The sequence below is a fragment of the Mauremys mutica genome, unplaced genomic scaffold (assembly GCF_020497125.1).
Source record: "Mauremys mutica isolate MM-2020 ecotype Southern unplaced genomic scaffold, ASM2049712v1 Super-Scaffold_100046, whole genome shotgun sequence".
Classification (NCBI taxonomy): Eukaryota; Metazoa; Chordata; order Testudines; family Geoemydidae; genus Mauremys; species Mauremys mutica.
Genome location: NW_025423257.1, coordinates 5102650 through 5111883, shown reverse-complemented (window position 1 = coordinate 5111883; position 9234 = coordinate 5102650). Strand labels below are relative to the sequence as shown.

The following is a 9234-nucleotide window of genomic DNA, read 5'->3' as shown; positions in this document are numbered from 1 at the left end:
TGCCCCCTGCTATTGCGATCACTGATGTGCTGGGGATATGGCAGGAAAGGGACTGTCTGAATGATCAAGGCAGGAAATGGACAACAATCTACAGCAACGTCATTGACCACAAACACACTCTAACCATGCTCCAGCCAGAAGGGAAATGAGCAGGAATTCTTGCAGTTCAGCCATGGACACACTTACACAAGGGCACAGCAGTTTGTGTGTTGTGGAAGCTGGTCTGAGGAAACAACTGGAATTGATCACTCAGTGAGAACAGAACTAGAGTGTAGTGAGAGACACATCGCAACCAAGTAGTTGTGGCTGAGTGGTTAAGGCGGTGGACTAGAAATCCATCGGGGTCTCCCTGTGCAGGTTTGAATCCTGCCAACTATGGAGAAAGTTGTGGTTCTTGAGTTTTAAGGGAGCTGGGTCTTGTCTCACTCTCAAGCTGTGTCTACGCTATTGGGTAATGCGGCTTTAAAGTGTTTTAATTAAACAGCTGTTGCATGTCCACACTATGCCCCTTGTGTCACCAGAGCACATCCACGCTAGAATCTTGGATGGCCACAGAGAGCAGTGCACTGTGGGTAGCTGTGCAACTGGCTGCAGGGTGCTTTGGGAAGGGTTTGCAATGCCTCATGGGCCGGTACAGCATCACATGATGCAGGTTTCTCTATCCCACCGTTCCATGGGCATCTTACTAGATTGCCAGCTGCTTTTCAACTGCAGTGTGCGTGGCGGGGTAGAGACTGTGTGTGTGTGGGGAGAGGGAGTGTGTGTGTGGGGAGAGGGAGTGTGTCGCACACTGTCTCTATGTTCAGACAGCTGCTGCAAGCAACCAGGCCTGAGGCAGGGGGAGGGGGCAGCCCCAACATCAGCCCCCGCTTCCCTCACTGGCTCAGCTCAGCACAGCAGCCTCTGTCACACACACACACACACCGCTGCTGCTGAGCTCTGTGTCAGGGGTGCTGGAACAGGGGGTTTAGAGGGCCGTGGCCCCACCACTCTTAACTGGCTGTTAGGACAAATGATGGAGGGGGGAATGGGGGAGTCTTGGGGGGGAGAGGCATTCTGTGGGTGTGGCCTCGGGGGGAGAGGTGGTGTGAGTGTGGGACCTTGGGGAAGGGTTTTCATGCCACAGTTCAGACAATAGTGACCCCCCCACACACTGTAAGGAAGCTCCCGCCGCCCCTGCTCTGTGTTGGTAGCGCGGGAGAGAGCAGCGTTCCAGGGAAGTGATTTGCTCCCCGGGGCTCCGCCAGGGGTGCTTGGGAGGCTGCAGGGAGCCCTGGGCCCTTTAAATCACCAGCCTGGGGAAGCCGGGCCGGGCTGGCACAGCGTACCCACTCTTGCCAGTACCCCATACCGGAATGTACCAGCTTCCGTTCACTTCTGGAAGGTCCTCACGTGGATCAATAACTGGTTAAAAGCCAGGAGACAAAGGATAGGAATAAATGGACAGTTTTCAGGATGCAAACAGGTAACTAGTGGTGCCTGTACTGGGACTAGTCAACATCTTCATAAACGATCTGCTGAACAGCGAGGTGACAAAATTTGCGGATGATCCAAAACTACAGAGGATAGTTAAGTCCAAAGCAGACTGGGAGGAGCTAAAAAGAGATTTCACAAAACTGGGTGAAAGGGCAACAAAACGGCAGATGAAATTCAATGTTGATCAATGCAAAGTGATGCACGTTGGCAAACATAATCCCAACTCTACATAGAAAACGATGGGATGTAAAATAGCTGTTCCAACTCAAGTGAGAGATCTCGGAGTCACTGTGGATAGTTCTCTGCAAACATCCACTCAATGGGCAGTGGCAGGCAAAAAGCGAACAGAATGTTGGGAATCATGAAGAAAGGGCTAGAGAATAAGAGAGAAAATCTTATTGCCGCTGTATAAATCCATGGTACGCCCATATCTTGAATACTGCATGCAGATATGGTCGCTCCATCTTAAAAAAGATGTATTGGAATTGGAAAAGGTTCAGAAACGGGTATGGAGTGTCTGCCATATGAGGAGAGAATAATAAGACTGGGACTTTTCAGCTTGGAGAAAAGCTGACTAAGGGGAAATATGCTAGAGGTCTATAAAATCATGACTGGTGTGGGGAAAGTAAATAAGGAGTGTTACTTATTCCTTCTCAAAACACAAGAACTAGGGGTCACCAAATGAAATCAATAGGCAGCCCGTTTAAAACAAGCAAAAGGAAGTATTTTTTCACACAAGGCACAGTCAACCTGCAGAACTCCTTGCCAGAGGAGGTTGTGAAGGCCAAGACTATAACAGGGTTCAAAAAAAGAGCTAAATCAATTCATGGAGGACATACTCTGAGCCAGGATGGGCAGGGATGGTGTCCCTAGTCTCTGTTTGCCAGGAGCTGGGAATAGGTGACAGGGGATGGGACACTTGGTGATTCCCTGTTCTGTTCATTCCCTCTGGGGCACCTGGCTTTGGACGCTATGAGAAGACAGGATACTGGGCTAGATGGACCCAGTGTGACCCAGTCTGGCCGTTCGTATGTCCTTACGTCCTTATGCTCCTTTCATAAGATGTCTGGGATTCTGCCTCACAATGTGTCCCTGAGGTCTCAGCCAAAATGCCCAGACAGGCAAACACTCTGGGCTCCTGAAGCCTCTGCCCCCCACCTAGTGCCCTATGGCTCATCCCTGACCCTTGCTGCTGCTCCTTGCTATAGACTGTGAGAGGAGTGGAGGCAGCACAGGAGCCTTCTGGGGACGCAAATCTGAGGCTTTGGGAGAGACACACTGTCTGAGACATCAGAGCTCTGCAAATCCTGCAGCCACCCCCTTAATCCGGGGCCTGTTCCAGCCCTGAGTCTGGGCTGCTGTGATCCCTCCCCCAGAGCAGGGCGCCCACAGATTACAGCCTGGAAATAGGCGTGTGAGACTAACTCCTGTTCTCCCTGACAGGGCCTCCCCTAGACCAAGTGCCTAATCTATTAGAGTTCTTTGAAGGGGTCAACAAACATGTGGACAAGTGGGATCCGGTGGACATAGTGTACTTGGATTTCCAGAAAGCCTTTGACAAGATCCCTCACCAAAGGCTCTTACGTAAATTAAGCTGTCATGGGATAAAAGGGAAGGTCCTTTCATGGATTGAGAACTGGTTAAAGGAAAGGGAACAAAGGGTAGGAATTAATGGTAAATTCTCAGAACGGAGAGGGGTAACTAGTGGTGTTCCCCAAGGGTCAGTCCTAGGACCAATCCTATTCAATTTATTCATAAATGATCTGGAGAAAAGGGTAAACAGTGAGGTGGCCAAGTTTGCAGATGATACTAAACTTCTCAAGATAGTTAAGACCAAAGCAGATTGTGAAGAACTTCAAAAAGATCTCACAAAACTAAGTGATTGGGCAACAAAATGGCAAATGAAATTTAATGTGGATAAATGTAAAGTAATGCACATTGGAAAAAATAACCCCAACTATACATACAACATGATGGGGGCTAATTTAGCTACAACGAGTCAGGAAAAAGATCTTGGCGTCATCGTGGATAGTTCTCTGAAGATGTCCACACAGTGTGCAGAGGCGGTCAAAAAAGTAAACAGGATGTTATGTATCATTAAAAAGGGGATAGAGAATAAGACTAAGAATATATTATTGCCCTTATATAAATCCATGGTACGCCCACATCTCGAATACTGTATACAGATGTGGTCTCCTCACCTCAAAAAAGATATTCTAGCACTAGAAAAGGTTCAGAAAAGGGCAACTAAAATGATTAGGGGTTTAGAGAGGGTCCCATACGAGGTAAGATTAAAGAGGCTAGGACTCTTCAGCTTGGAAAAGAGAAGACTAAGGGGGGACATGATAGAGGTATATAAAATCATGAGTGATGTTGAGAAAATGGATAAGGAAAAGTTATTTACTTATTCCCATAATACAAGAACTAGGGGTCACCAAATGAAATTAATAGGCAGCAGGTTTAAAACAAATAAAAGGAAGTTCTTCTTCACGCAGCGCACGGTCAACTTGTGGAACTCCTTACCTGAGGAGGTTGTGAAGGCGAGGACTATAACAATGTTTAAAAGGGGACTGGATAAATTCATGGTGGCTAAGTCCATAAATGGCTATTAGCCAGAATGGGTAAGAATGGTGTCCCTAGCCTCTGTTCGTCAGAGGATGGAGATGGATGGCAGGAGAGAGATCACTTGATCATTGCCTGTTAGGTTCACTCCCTCTGGGGCACCTGGCATTGGCCATTGTCGGTAGACAGATACTGGGCTAGATGGACCTTTGGTCTGACCCGGTACGGCCTTTCTTATGTTCTTATGCCTCTCCCAGGCAAGACGTGTCTTCGGTGCCCCCCCCCATATGTTAAAATTTTGAATATCTTATTTTTCATTGCATTTGTAGCTCAGCTCATGATTTTGATGCACAATTTCGATGCATGATTTTCTCTGTCATATAAGATGATAAATTTGCAGGCTAGGTTGTGTAAACCTGTATTTATTCATGCCATATATAAGCAAATAAAACAAATGCATTTTCTTTAAGCATAAAGAAACTTTTTAATTTTGACAGTAACTGAAAAGTACTAACATCTAGAAATGGAACTGTCAGTAGCACAGGGTGGGCCAGTATTAAATAGTGTTACAGTAGGAGACAGCGTTAGGATGTTAACCCCAGGCCTTTAGTTGAAAGGTCGCTTCTCTCGCCTTTCCCCCATGGAACTGAAGCGCAGCATTAAAGAGATCCAAAGATTGGCCAATGGCATTTTAAAGTGCTAAAATAGCAAGCAATGTCGGTCTCTCATTGGCCATCAGCGACTGAAGATGTAGTTTAATGAGCTGGAGCTTCAAGGCGAGGGTGGCTCTGTCCACTGCCTTCCGTTGCGCTGCTGGGCACCAAGTCCCTGGTGGCCAATATGTGACGCTGGGAGAAGAGAGTGGGGTGGCAAGTGGCGGCAGGACTTTTGCCACCAGGGTCTAGCTGCCCAACTTCCTCCTGGTACTGCTGGCCCCCGGTCACCTTCAGGTAACACAGGAACTAAGGCAGAAATAGGGCGAGGAAGCAAGTAAAGCCGAGCAAGGAAGGCAAAAGTGAATCTTGTCTTCATGGGCCACTCGCAATGACGTCCTTTTTCTGTGCCACAGCTGACAACAACATCCCAGACAGAAAAGTAATAGGCCAAAAAGAAACCGAGCAGCTGCTGAAGTAGTTCAGTTGGGAGCGTGCTAGACTAACAGGCTCTTCTATCCCCCTTTGTGCATGGGTGGGATGTTTTCTGAAAGTGCAGCAGTTCCTTTAACTGCCACGAGTCCCTCATTTCAGGCTATGCAGCAGGAAAAGGCAGCATGGGCTTCTGCACCGAGTTGGCCCACCTGACCTTTCATTCTTCTCTTGCTCTGTGTCAGCAAGGGGAAGAAAAAGAAGCTCTCCCTCAAGCTGGAGTCACAAGGGCGACGTAAGGACGACTTCCTGAGTGCCCGCTCCAGTCCTCTGCTCTGCCAGCTGACCTATTGAAGGGCTGTCACCACTTTCTCCAGGTTTGTCCATCGGTCTGTGCCAGGGTGAGCAACAGCCAAGCAGATCGAGTTTCTGTAGTGTAGTGGTTATCACGTTTGCCTAACACGCAAAAGGTCCCTGGTTCAAAGCCAGGCAGAAACATGTGGGCTTCCTTTTCCCAGATCCCCTTGCTGTTCAGGAAGGCCTCCTCCTTCTCCTATTGGCCTGTCCGTGGGATAACTCCAACCCCTGCATGACAGAGGGTGCTGACAGCAGTGGAGAAAGCACCTTGGCGTCAGGCTGGAGAACCTAGAGGAGTGCAGCGTGTTACCATTTGGAGGCTTGTGACTTGGCCTCCTCTGCCCTGGGAGGTTGGCCGGTGGAGGCCGGCTCTTCCTGCTGGCCTCCTCTGCGTGACTTGCCAAAGGAGGAAGTGAGGCAGGAACGGGGCAAAAGAGGAAAGTGGAGCTGAGGAAGGCAGGGCAGAAAGTAAGCGCCTCAGTGCGGCTACGTGGGGTTAGTAGAGCGTCACCATTCGTTCTGCAAAGCCGGGGGAGGTGCGGTTGGCTGCTGGGAGGCAGAATCCTGTGCCTGCCTCTTGGCTTCCCAGGGGTGGCTCCTTGCAGCCCGGGAGAAGCGGGGTTCTGGGGGGAAGGAAAAGCAGCAATGGCGAGGCTGAGTGGGCTCCTTTCTGGCCAAGATGGTGGGTCTGGGAGTTGCCTGTAAGCCATAAGTGGACTTTGTGGAGTGAAAACTGCTGCTCCATTCTGGCTGACCTGGGGGAGCCATTAATGACTTGGGAGTAGGGGCAGGGCACTGGCTGTGAGCAAATGGGATCCAGGAAGCCCCAGTCTGCCCCTCCAGGGGCCAAGTCGTCTTCTCTCCTGCCATGGGGAGCCCGGCCTTAAGCCTGCCCAGCATGCACTGCAGCTCGAGCATTAAGCCTTCCTGTGGCATAACCGAACTACGGCCTAGTGTAATAAGGTGTAAAGTTTAGATTGTGAATTTATCTTTAATTTCCATGGTAATTTACTTTGATCTTTTATGCCTACCACTTATAATCCTTAAAACTCCATCTTTCTGTAGTTAATAAATCTGTTTTATGAAACTGGTGTATTTTGCTTGAAGTTCTTAGGAAATCTCAGCTCCATTACAAGGCTGGTTCATGTACTACTCACAGTGAGGGAGGGGTGGACCCTGCGTAATAAACTCACTATTGTGTCATACAGGAGGCCTGTGATAAGCAGGGGTTCAGATTAGATGCTCTAATGGTCTCTTCTGGCCATAAAGTCGACTAATTTCTGAAAAACTGAGTGTAGCATTGAGAGCAGCATCTGATGTTTCCCTGTCTAGCCGGCTTGCTGCCTAGAACGAACGCTCCGAGAGTGGGGTGATCCACAGGGAGTAGCTCAAACCTGCAAAGTGCCTGGCCAGGGGCAGGACATTGGATCAGCAAGGGAGGGGTGTGGCAGTGACATCACAAAGGCCTTTTGCAGGACCCCAGACTATTGGTCAAAGACTATTGGTGGGGAGGTGGTGACCTCACAGAAAGATGCTGACATCAGCCAGGCAGGACAGGGGCGAGGGGCCAGGGAAACTTCAGAGACCCCTGTGGCTTTCCTCCAGCAAGTCTCCTTCTCCAGGCCTCTCTGAGGACTGAGAGAGTATTCGGGTTCACGGACGTGAGCACCAGGAAGAACCTCTTTCGAGTTTTCTCCTTCCCTGTTAGTGATTTTACTAGAAAACAGCCATCCCTGTTTAGAAGGTAAGAGCCTCCTCTAGGTTTGAAACCTGTTCAGTCTGATCCATCTGGTGACAGTTGAATTCTGGGCATGGAAAACTCGAGCTTAAGGAGGCAGAATTTTATTGCACACCTGGGATTCTGTCCCTTAGAGTCACTGGGGACATTGGGGCTTGTCGTTTTTGTTTCATCTTTTCCTCCATCTATCCCTCCCTCCTTTCTCTTTGTCTTTTGATTCTTTTGTCCTTTCTCCTGTTCCCCTCCCAACACCAGGAGAGGGGTGTCGGTGTGTGTGTGTGTATGTTGCGGGGGAGTGCTCTGCAGCTCCCACTGTGGGAGGTCCACCCAAAAATGTGGGGCTGAAATAGTGCTCGGGCAGTGATCCCCACCAGTGACCTGGGCCATCCTTTGGGCTCTCTGGTGAGAACCCTCAGCCTCCCGTCCTCAGTCTCTACCCTGATTGGCTGAGCAGCGGGTTATTGACAGGGAGGAGACTCAGGTCCTTGTTCTCTTTTAAGACCAAGGAAATAAGTCAGAACCAGTTCTGTGTTTGATGAATTTTGCTGCTTCTCTGCATTAATTGTCTTTGAGCAGTTCAGGATTCTCTCTAACATTGCAGTTCTCCTCAAATACTCGCTGAATACTTACTGTCACTGTTGTTGGTCTGGAGCTCATCTGAGAGCACTTTATTCAGGTCATTCAGTGTCTGAAATTCAAGATCCGATGGTTAGTTTGAAAATCAGGGCTCTTGGGTCCTATTCCCAACTCTGCCACTGACTGGCTGTGTGACATAAGACAAGTCAATTCTCCTTTCTCAGCCTCAGCTTCTCCCTCTTTCAAGTAGGGATAATAATGATCCGCTCCTACCTACTTCACAGTGCGTGGAGGCAGGGTCGGCTCTAGGTTTTTTGCCGCCCTAAGCAAAAAAAAATTTGGCTGCCCCCATCCCAGTCCTGGGCTCCCCCTCACACCCTCCTGCTGCCCAAGCCCTAGGCTCCCCCCAACCTCCACCCGCTGCCGCCACAGTTCTGGGCCTCCCCACACCTGCATCCCCCTGCCACCCCACCCCTGGGCTCTTCCCCCCCCCCAGCCACACCCCCCTGCCATTCCAGCCCTGGGCTCCCCCCCACATCCTGTGCTGCCCCAGATCTGGGCTCTCTCCTTCCCCCCCACCAATGCTCCCCAACCCACACACCCCCTGCCGCCCCAGGCCTGGGTGCTCCCCCCGACCTGCACCCTCCTTCCACCCCAGCCCTGAGTCACTGGTAACTCGCTCCCAGGATGGGTCATTCAGCAGGAATTTTGGATGTGCACAGAACACAGACAGGATTGGTTCCCATATGGTTACAGAACTGCAGTAAAATGGAACAATTTTCAGCTTGTGTGATTGGAGGATACCTGGATGCATATTATAAGACTGTCCTCCATAAATGAGGAAAAGTTGAGGTGCCTTTATTATTCTTTGTTTCTATGGGGAATTTGCCAGTGCAATATCACTGTCTTCCTTTCAAACAAACAAAACTAGAAAAAATGGCAATGGCTGTTGAAAATAGCAATTCCAGTCCTAATAACCCTTGGGAAGCATTTCTTGCTCAATTTTATTCTACTTTTTGTACAGCAAATAACAGTGGATCAGTATATTTGATTTGGGAGAAATGAAGTAACAGCTGCCCAAATTGAGCTTGAGCACTCCTGAATTTTGAGGTGTTCAGATCTGGAAGGCAGGTGCTAGATTCTCTTTCTGAACATTAGCTAAATTTGGAAAGGAAAAGTCAATTTCTGCTTCTATGACTCAGAAGGGGAAATCCTCCTACGTGCCTGGTACTGTATCTAGATGTAAGTGGGGGAATGGTCCTGCTATTGTGGGGAACTTTCCTGGTTTCTGCACTACCCCGGTGAAGTGGGCTGGCAAAAGGATCTGAGTCCTCGCTCCCACTTCCTTTTCCCAGAGGCCTCCCTGCCCTTGAGGACTCCCCTTCCACTCTCCTGTCTGGCAGAGTCCTCGTAACCCCAACAAGGCTGGGCCCAGGATTC

At 49.5% G+C, this 9234-nt stretch overlaps 2 non-coding genes across 2 annotated transcripts; both read left to right on the top strand.

The window, feature by feature from the left end:
* The first annotated feature begins 296 nt into the window (after window positions 1-296).
* Window positions 297-378, top strand: TRNAS-AGA. Its single transcript has one exon. It is a non-coding gene; the product is annotated as a tRNA-Ser (tRNA).
* A 5170-nt stretch (window positions 379-5548) lies between these two features.
* Window positions 5549-5621, top strand: TRNAV-AAC. The gene has a single exon. It is a non-coding gene; the product is annotated as a tRNA-Val (tRNA).
* Window positions 5622-9234: the final 3613 nt, after the last annotated feature.